This window comes from Vigna umbellata, chromosome 10, assembly GCF_029865625.1.
Source record: "Vigna umbellata cultivar VRB3 chromosome 10, Vumbellata_1.0, whole genome shotgun sequence".
NCBI lineage: Eukaryota > Viridiplantae > Streptophyta > Magnoliopsida > Fabales > Fabaceae > Vigna > Vigna umbellata.
Genome location: NC_142174.1, coordinates 9,024,105 through 9,032,901, shown reverse-complemented (window position 1 = coordinate 9,032,901; position 8,797 = coordinate 9,024,105). Strand labels below are relative to the sequence as shown.

Sequence of the window (8,797 nt, the reverse complement as noted above, 5' to 3'; positions counted from 1 at the left end):
CTTGTCCCAAATTGAAAAATGAGGATCGTCTGTTCCTGGTCCTCCTCCATCTATGTGATCAAGTTTTGAACGACCCTTGAGAATCCTTAGAATAAATTGGCTCCATTGTAAGTAATTCTAACCATCCAACCAAGAGATACTTCCTATATTTGGTAGGTCATTAGGTACCCCCAAAGGAATACTTTTTTCTTCAGACATCCCGTACCCAAGAAAAAAGAGCAAAAACTTCAAACTCATATCTACTCAAATAAAGGCCAAATGAGTCGTCACCAACCCTAAAAATAGACTCAGGAGGCTCCAGCGACTCTTCTATGTTGGTAACGACGAGTGGGTCACACCGAGAAAAAAGGAGCAAAACTTAAAACTCATATATACTCAAATACAGCCAAAATGAGTCGTCACCGACCCTAGGAATAGACTTAGGGGGCTCCGGCGACCCTATATATGGCGGCGGCAGTGAGTGGGTCTCGCCGGAGGTGGACGCGTGGGCTACACACGCCGGCGACGGTGGCGGCGTGTGGCGGCTCTTCTCACGGGCGACTTCCGACGTTGTGATCGCCGATGTTGGGCGCACCTTTCTGTCCTATGAACGACCCTAACCGGCGACGACGGCAACAGTGACGGTGTGACTTGTTGCACCGGAATCGAGCTCCAAGATCAGGAGCTCTGACACTAAGTTGAAAATAAGACTTATTTTATTATTCTCAATCATAAAACATACATTCTCATACCCTCTATTTGTAATAATCTAGTTCTCCTTAAAACGAAAATAGGGAAACTAGGAAAAATAAAATAAAATAAAAGATTATGTATCTATTTCCTCTAATTAGGAAGATTCTAAAGATATTATCTTAAATTACAGCACCTTATTTTGTCCTTTAATCCATTTAGAAAAATGTCAGTCAAATAATCCTGCCTTGTACCTCTCCAGAACCCTGCATATTGCTCAAATTGTTCAATATACTCTCCCACCTTCCCAATTTGTCTAAGCCCAATCAAGACTTCAAAAGGATTTTGAAGCATTGTTGGTTGGAACCGTTGAACAACCTCTTCTTTGAAAGCCTCCCATGTGGAATTCGGATAGCAAGTCTCCCACCACTAAAACCAATTCAGGGCTTTTCCCTCCAAAGCCACCATAACAGCCCTCATCTTCTCCTCTTCATTGACTTCTTTCAACAGGAAATATCTCTCCAACCGGTTAGTCCAGCCATAAGCATCTTCTCCTATAAAAACAGGAATATCTAGCTTCCTCCATTTTTCCTCAGTCAGTCCTGAACGTCCACTTTCAGTCCCTCCATTATTCTTGAGACTACCTGCACTGCCTTCCTTGGCAATAGAAGCACTATCCGCTGTTTGTTTATTAGAGGATGTGAAACATTCCACCAACCCTGTCAACCCTGTAAGCATTTCCTCCAACCTTTGGAACCATCTCTGATTTTTATGTTCCTATTCTTGCACTATGTGCTCCAATTCATCCAATCTTGCCTCCATTCTCGTATTGACCATGCCACACAGCCACCACAGCACCAGGAAAGTGGCTTTGATACCAATGATAGGCACCCAGATTTATTTAAAACTGTAAAGATTTCCAAGACAGGTTCTTGGATGTTCACCCAGAAAAACTAGACAACTTTATTAACAATGAAATATGCACAATAATCTAAATTGTTACACTAACCCTGGTCTTTCAAGAGGACTAGACTCTCCCTAGCCTTTCCTTTATAAAACTTCCTAAAAAACTGTTAAAAACAACTGGCTACACAGATATTATAAAAGTTTGAGACAACAAAACTACCCTTAGATAGTTATAATTGTATGTCCCTTTAATTTCTCCTAATATAAACATTTCCCTTGAACTTATCATAATATCAGTTTCCAAATCCCTACCTACCCCAACCATTGATTGCAAATTTGAAGTACCCAGAAAAAAAAAATATTTTGGGGCAAAGATATAGTAGTATATGTGGTGTCTGGGTTCTTGAGTAATGTTAGTCCACCTGAGTCTAGGTTCTAGAATCAGCTTATACGTTAAGCCTTAATGCCATCACTACAAGTATTTTCTTGCCTTTTTTGAGTGACAAAGTCTCAGTTGTGGTGTTTGCTGACATATCACGATCTAGAACAATCCTATATATATCAAATTTATTGCACTCAATTTGAAAATTAATTCTAAGGAGCTAATTGTAATTGTTAGCTCCAAACATCTAATTCCTTTTACTATGCCTTAATGTCATCACTACAAGTATTTTCTTGCCTTTTTTTAGTGACAAAGTCTCGGTTGTGGTGTTTACTGACATATCACGATCTAGAACAATCCTATATATATCAAATTTATTGCACTCAATTTGAAAATTAATTCTAAGGAGTTAATTGTAATTGTTAGCTCCAAACATCTAATTCCTTTTACTATGTTGCCCCCTGTGGCCTTGTTTGTAGGACCAAGTTAAAGATTGGTAATAACAAGGTTTAATCATTCATTAAGTCCCTATTTTCGCATGGAATCTCAATTTCGTCCCTTTCTTTCTGAAAATATCAATTGGGTCCCAATTTTATGAAAATTGCAACAAATAGATCCTTTCCGTTAAATAGTGTCAAACGGCGTTACAGTGTCAAATGACGTGGCACGCTGTACTCTGACGTGGATGACTGAACTAACTCGAAAGCGTGTCACTCTGCTCTCATTGCTCTTTTCTTTTCTCTTTCTCCAGACAAGGAATCAATTACCCTGTTCACGTTTTCTCACAAACGCAAAAAGCCTACAAACCAAGCAAATCATCATCTTTCTTCTTCCCTCAATCATGCCCCTGTCATAGCTTAACACAACACAACTCGACTCTCATCATCATCATTCTACACCACCTAGCTTCCATGGCAGCTTTTCAACCTTCCACCACTTCCCACACCTAAAACAAAACCCAAACACCTACCCCTCTTCCTATACCCCACCACACTTTACTCCCTGTTCCTCACTCTCCCATCTCATCATTCCCTTTCGCCCGTGCTGTTCCAATTTAATTGCGCACCCAACATGTACGCCCTCGACATTTCACACACACAACACACCTTCGCCTTCCAAAACAACGCTAAAACCCCCTCCTTCTCCTCCTCTCTCCTCGACACCATCTACCGCTCCATCGACGAAGGAGAGAGCACCGCCAACGACATGAAACTCCACACCCAGACAATCATCAAGAAACAGAGCAGAATCCTCGTCCAACAAGATTTAACGGCGCCCACCATTCCCCGTGTTTAGTGCAAAAAGGGAAGGGAAGCGAGAAACCTGTGAAAGCACAGATGGAGAGAAAACCAAAATCGCGTTTGCATGGTCACGATCACGACCGGGAGGTGATGTTCTTCAGTTCGTTTGAAAAAGGAAAACACTATACCGGTTTCATTTACATAGATATGTATAATCCCCCTCTCCCTGTTAGGATCCAAGTAGAAGCAGAGGTAAGTCATTTGCCTCACTCTGAGTTCTCAAGAATTCCTGGAATCCCATGGAAGGAAAAAATGAGAAAGTTGCTCTTGAAAAGGTATCCCAGCCATTGTAGTTGTATCGCACTCTAGGTGGTGGATGGTACCACTGCGCTTATCTCTTTAGTTATGAGGCCACATGTATACTGAAATGCCAAGCAATCTTGCTGGCTCTATGTACAATGCTTCACATCTATACAAAAAGGTTTTACTTGTTGATTATTAATGACATAATATGACCACGCCAAGTTACTAAAATGACGGGTTTAAGTTGTGAGGTGAGCCTATTAACTTTAAGTACAGTTGGGAGTGCTCAGTCCAAATTCTTTAAAAGTGCTCCTTGTGGAACTCAAATTTTGTTGGACCCTTTTCATTGAACTCGAAGCAGAGCTTGCTCAGTTCTTTGGCCAAAACTGGTGCACCACAATAACATACCCCTGATCCGAATCATGATAGCCATAATGTCAGTAAAGGGAGAAAATAAAAGGAAGAGCGAATAAAATGATGTTCTTCAGTTCTTGTTTTGTACGGATCGAGGTCGCGAGTTTCGTGTTTTGCTCCTTCGAGACCCAAGCCATTGATGACGTCGGCGAGCAATGGAGAGCGTCTTATAAAGCCAAAATCAAGGGCGTTGAAGATGTACAACAATCTGAAGAAAGTGAAGCAACCCATCTCTCCGGGGGGGAAGCTGAGTACTTTTCTCAGCTCTCTGTTGGGGAACGGGAAGAAAGCCAAACATTCAAACATTCAGAGTAGCTTATTGATTTATAAAGTGAGTAGGGTTCTAAAAGGAGAGAGAGGTGGGGATGTGTAAATTCTCGATCACGATCAAACATTCACACAGATACTGACAGAGCAGTTGGATGAAGGAGGAAGAAAATGATAAAGAAAAGAAAGAAAAAGAGAAAGAGGAAAACGAAAGATTCTTCAGTCATCCACGTCAGAGTACAACGTGCCACGTCATTTGACACTGTAACGCCGTTTGACACTATTTAACGGAAAGGATCTATTTGTTGCAATTTTCATAAAATTGGGACCCAATTGATATTTTCAGAAAGAAAGGGACAAAATTGAGATTCCATGCGAAAATAGGGACTTAGTGAATGATTAAACCTAATAACAAATATCTTTTTATTGTCTTTCAGCATAATTGTAGAATAGGTTAACTCTTATCTTTTGCTATTTTTACATTGCAGGAAGTATTGTTTTATGTTTTGTTACAATGTCGTAAGACTTTGCCATTTCTTTTTCTCTCGTGTTTTCAAACCGAAAAGAATGGAAGCGTTATCTGAGTTATTGTTACTTCTCAGCTCTCACCCCTCTTATATATTGTATGTAAGCTGGATCAAGGGCTCCCAGATAACCACGACAGAATAGATGGATCAGCAGCATATGATTAATTTTGAACCGCGATGGAAAAAGGCAACTAAGTGGAAAGAGTTTCCAATCCTTTTCAAAAAAATCCTCTCAATGGCATAACTAGACCTGTCAAATAAGCCCAGGATTTGGCCCTAGTCCACATGGGTTGGACCAAAAAAGCCCACAGGACCAAAATGTCCTTTATTAAAAAAGTCCAAATAGCTAAATACTCCAAAGCCCTGTGGGATAGGGACAGTCCATGGTCTTCCTTTTTACCAAATTTTAAGTAGAGAAAAAAAATTTATGATCGAGAAATAGATACAAAATAGAAAGAAACAAAAATTTTATACAGCAATTGGTAAATACATATATTGTAATATACTTCCTGGAGCTTAGTTTATACTTCCAATGTACGTACTACTAGATCTCAATATGTTATCTGCATCCATTGATATAATATACTCCATGCAAGTTGTTCTTCTGGTCCTTTTGGCAGAGAGAAGAAACTTTCCATTTACAATAAGCAAGGCTGCAGGAACACAAAATTCCATTACGCATATTTATACAACACACTGTAACAGCAAGATATTTGTCAACTCAATACTCGTGCTAGCATAGAATACATTTCAACCAATAAAACAAGTAGGATAGGCAAGGCATGAGCTATTCTCTTGTAATTAAAGTCAACATAAGCATAATAGACATGCATCACACACCATTAAAACTTTAGCAAAGCTAACAAGCCAAACACGCACCAAGTTGAAATGATGCTCGGGACAAGGTTGAATTATTTGAATGGATCATATGACCAAAATAAAGTAGAAGTGACATCAGCACCTAACCCTAAGTAACTTGAGCACCAATAGTTATTACTTACTTTCATAAACTTCAATAAAACGACACAATAAGTTTGTAAGTGGGCCACAACAAAGAAATTGACCATCATATTTGAACACTACTATCTAAATTTCATTAACAACAACAGGTTGTGATAAAAAATGAATTTGGAGAAACAATTCCCAACACCACAAGGAAGCTGTAAGATCGAGTTTAAGGTAGCAAAGCTTACATTTCAAAAACAACCACCTCATTCCATCATTTTTCACCAATCCAAACATAGAAATGAACATAACAAGCAATTAAGCTGAACCAAAAATCAAATAAACAAATATCAATTCTACTTTCAAAGGTGACCACGACTCAAATTGATAAAGGAAAAAGTCAACAAATATATCAATACCAGAATTGGATGATAAGCACAAAAATTACACAGTAAAAGCAAATTAAAGAAAGAAAAAAACAAGATGATAAGATAAATTCATATATGTTAGTGTCAACAAAGGAAAGCTTACCAGGATTGGATGGTATGTCAGCTTAGATTTGTCTCTCTTGATGAAACACTGGATGGTTCCATTCCTATGCCTAGGCTACAGACAAGACAAGAGTCAATGAAGCATAAAAATGTAAACTTTGGTCATGGTAAAAATTTCATATCCTTGATACATAAAGAAAATACTTTACACATATTTTAGGCACATGATAGAAGAACAAAAGGTGTACCTACTTCAGGCCAATAGGGAAAATGATCTTCCCACAAAATTCCAGACGGCTAACAATTTCTTTGCACATTTCTCTCCGGGACTTGCACACGGCAGCACATGCAACGACATGCTTACGAGCAGGCCATGTACTCTCATTTGCTTCTATTCTATTAATAACATCGCCAAGGAGCTCAAGGGGAAGGCTAGCCACAACTTACTACAGCCTGTGAAGAAAGAAGACATAAGTGACATGATGCACAAACACATAAAGAGAGCTTAATCAAAACCCAATTGAAAAATCCATCCATGGAGCATACACAGTCATGAAAGTATACAACTTTAAACATTCAATTTATTAGGGTATTAGAAATGACCCAGATGGATAAATGATGGAGGTAGAAAACCAGAAGCACTAACGGCATTTCAAACAGTGAGTTCAATTGAAATCGAACGTAGCAGAGACATTGAGCATAAATCGTGAAATGGGGGAGAAACAAGATGAAAAAACAATTGAGACACATTGGAATTCGTTGCAATGAATCGAAGAAAGCAGAAATGTAAAATTGGTACCGGTTAGGGAGTAGATCTAGGAGAGGATGGAGCCACGAGATTAGATTGCGTTAAAGATGAACCCACGAGATTAGATTGTGTTAGAGATTGAGTTGGAATCCGTCGGGGAAATTGAGGTTGTTGGTGGGGGTGTTGGGGTTGGTGGTAGTGGCGGTGGTGGTGTCGGTGTGGGGTTTGTTGAGGCCTTTTTCCATGGAATCCACAGATTTGAAGTGAACCCAGGAGGAGGGTGAAGCGATGGTGGAGTTGGTGATGAGGCCAGGGAGAGGGAGGGAGCGGAGGCGTTGGATTTCGGTGCGGTAGCGTTTGCGGAGTTTTTCCATTTTTTGGCGGCACTGGACGACGGTTTTGGCAGTGGGGGAATCGGCGACCTCTTGCCCGTGGGTGGCTTTGAGGTTGGTGCGACCGAGGGAGGACCACTTGTCGCGGTAGGCGTCGATGAGGGCGGAGGTTTCCTCCGGGGTTCAGCATGGCGGGAGGAGACGAAGGGTGGGGCGGCGAGACTGAGGGGAGGTCGTCAAATACTCAATGGAGTGGTTGTTCAGAAGAAAATGCATCAAAAATAATGTTTTGGGACTAGAGGGCTAACCCGGCCCTGCTTCATTCACAACCCACTTGGATGGGTTTTGGGGGACCAGGAGCTTTAAAGAAGCCCCCAAGATGTGGGTCAACCAAAAATGGGGCTAAATATAGAAAGGGCCCGGGTTAGCCCTTGGGGCTTGGAAAGAAACTGACAGCTCTAGGCATAATGATGCTTTTTATTAAGGAAGAGAACACATCTCATGGATATCGAGTCCTTCCATTACCACTTCAAAGGATAATTTTACAGTTGTTCCAGAAGATGACCCTTTAGTATTTTGTAGTGAAGATGATCCTGAAAACTGGCATGTTCACGTTGGGCAATGCAAGTTAGTTCTGCGTAAACATTACTTGACTGTTATTCTTTCTGGACTTTGGATATAATTTGTTTTATTGCATTGCTTTCCAACTCCTACAGATCTTCCGCTCCATTGACTCGGGGTCCCTCAATGATTTTCCAAACATGTTGATGTTCCTCTGTCCCAGGTTTATATACTTTCTAAGTGAAACTCTATACTGCATGCAAATCAAACACTATCCCTCACTTTTTAATTAACATAATTTTGTATGCAGAATCTTTATGTGTGCTAAAATATTTGGTCATAGAAGAAACTGTTCAAACAGCGTAAATTCAAGCGATCAGATCTGCCCAACACTTATTTATATTGAAAACATACTTCAATGGATCATCATATGCATGGCCATAAAGATGCAGGTTAGGCTTAAGTTCTTGGATTTTAAAAGCAGCGTAATTTTCTGTATTTTATGAGTTGGTTTACTCTGTCTGCAGACAAAGGACATCCTGTAAAGTTCGATTCATTGATCTTGATGGGAAAAGAAAAACAAAGTTGAAAGCATAAATGTTGAAATCTATATTTCTTTCACAAGTTGATTAGATAGAGGAAAGAATTGTTGGTTTGATGTAATAATGACAATAATGTCATTATCTTATTTTAATTTAGTCAGGAAGAACTCTCTTCCATCTTCTTCTCTCTTTGTTTTGAGAAAACTTGTTTATTATTTTTCTTAATAATTACTGGTATTATTTATTTTGCTTTAGTAACTATTTGACTTTTTTCTACCCTTGTCCATAAGAGATACTTTCAAAATCCTTGGTTTGTACTTTTGTCAGATATTTTAATATTTTTTTCTGAGTCCTATGAAATTTAAACATTAATAGTTTTTTATTTGCACTTTACGATTTCAAAATCTAAAAAATACTACTACTACTATTATTTTTATAATATAAATTCTTAACCTTCATCTCTTATTAA

The 8,797-nt window shown here is 39.3% G+C and overlaps 2 long non-coding RNA genes and 1 pseudogene across 3 annotated transcripts; 2 read left to right on the top strand and 1 right to left on the bottom strand.

Moving 5' to 3' along the window:
• The first annotated feature begins 2,592 nt into the window (after positions 1-2,592).
• Positions 2,593-4,288, top strand: LOC148191821 (protein BIG GRAIN 1-like B; annotated as a pseudogene).
• Positions 4,289-5,159: 871 nt separating this feature from the next.
• On the bottom strand, positions 5,160-7,530 carry LOC124820958 (uncharacterized). 2 transcript variants are annotated; one of them, XR_007027412.2, is made up of 4 exons: positions 6,945-7,530; positions 6,394-6,598; positions 6,186-6,260; positions 5,160-5,362 (listed from the first exon to the last, which is right to left on the bottom strand). It is a non-coding gene; the product is annotated as an uncharacterized LOC124820958 (long non-coding RNA). The 2 variants fall into 2 exon arrangements; XR_007027413.2 differs by having other exon boundaries at positions 6,398-6,598.
• A 155-nt stretch (positions 7,531-7,685) lies between these two features.
• On the top strand, positions 7,686-8,572 carry LOC148191820 (uncharacterized). Its single transcript, XR_015782685.1, has 3 exons — positions 7,686-7,852; positions 7,942-8,009; positions 8,097-8,572. It is a non-coding gene; the product is annotated as an uncharacterized LOC148191820 (long non-coding RNA).
• The last annotated feature ends 225 nt before the right edge of the window (positions 8,573-8,797 follow it).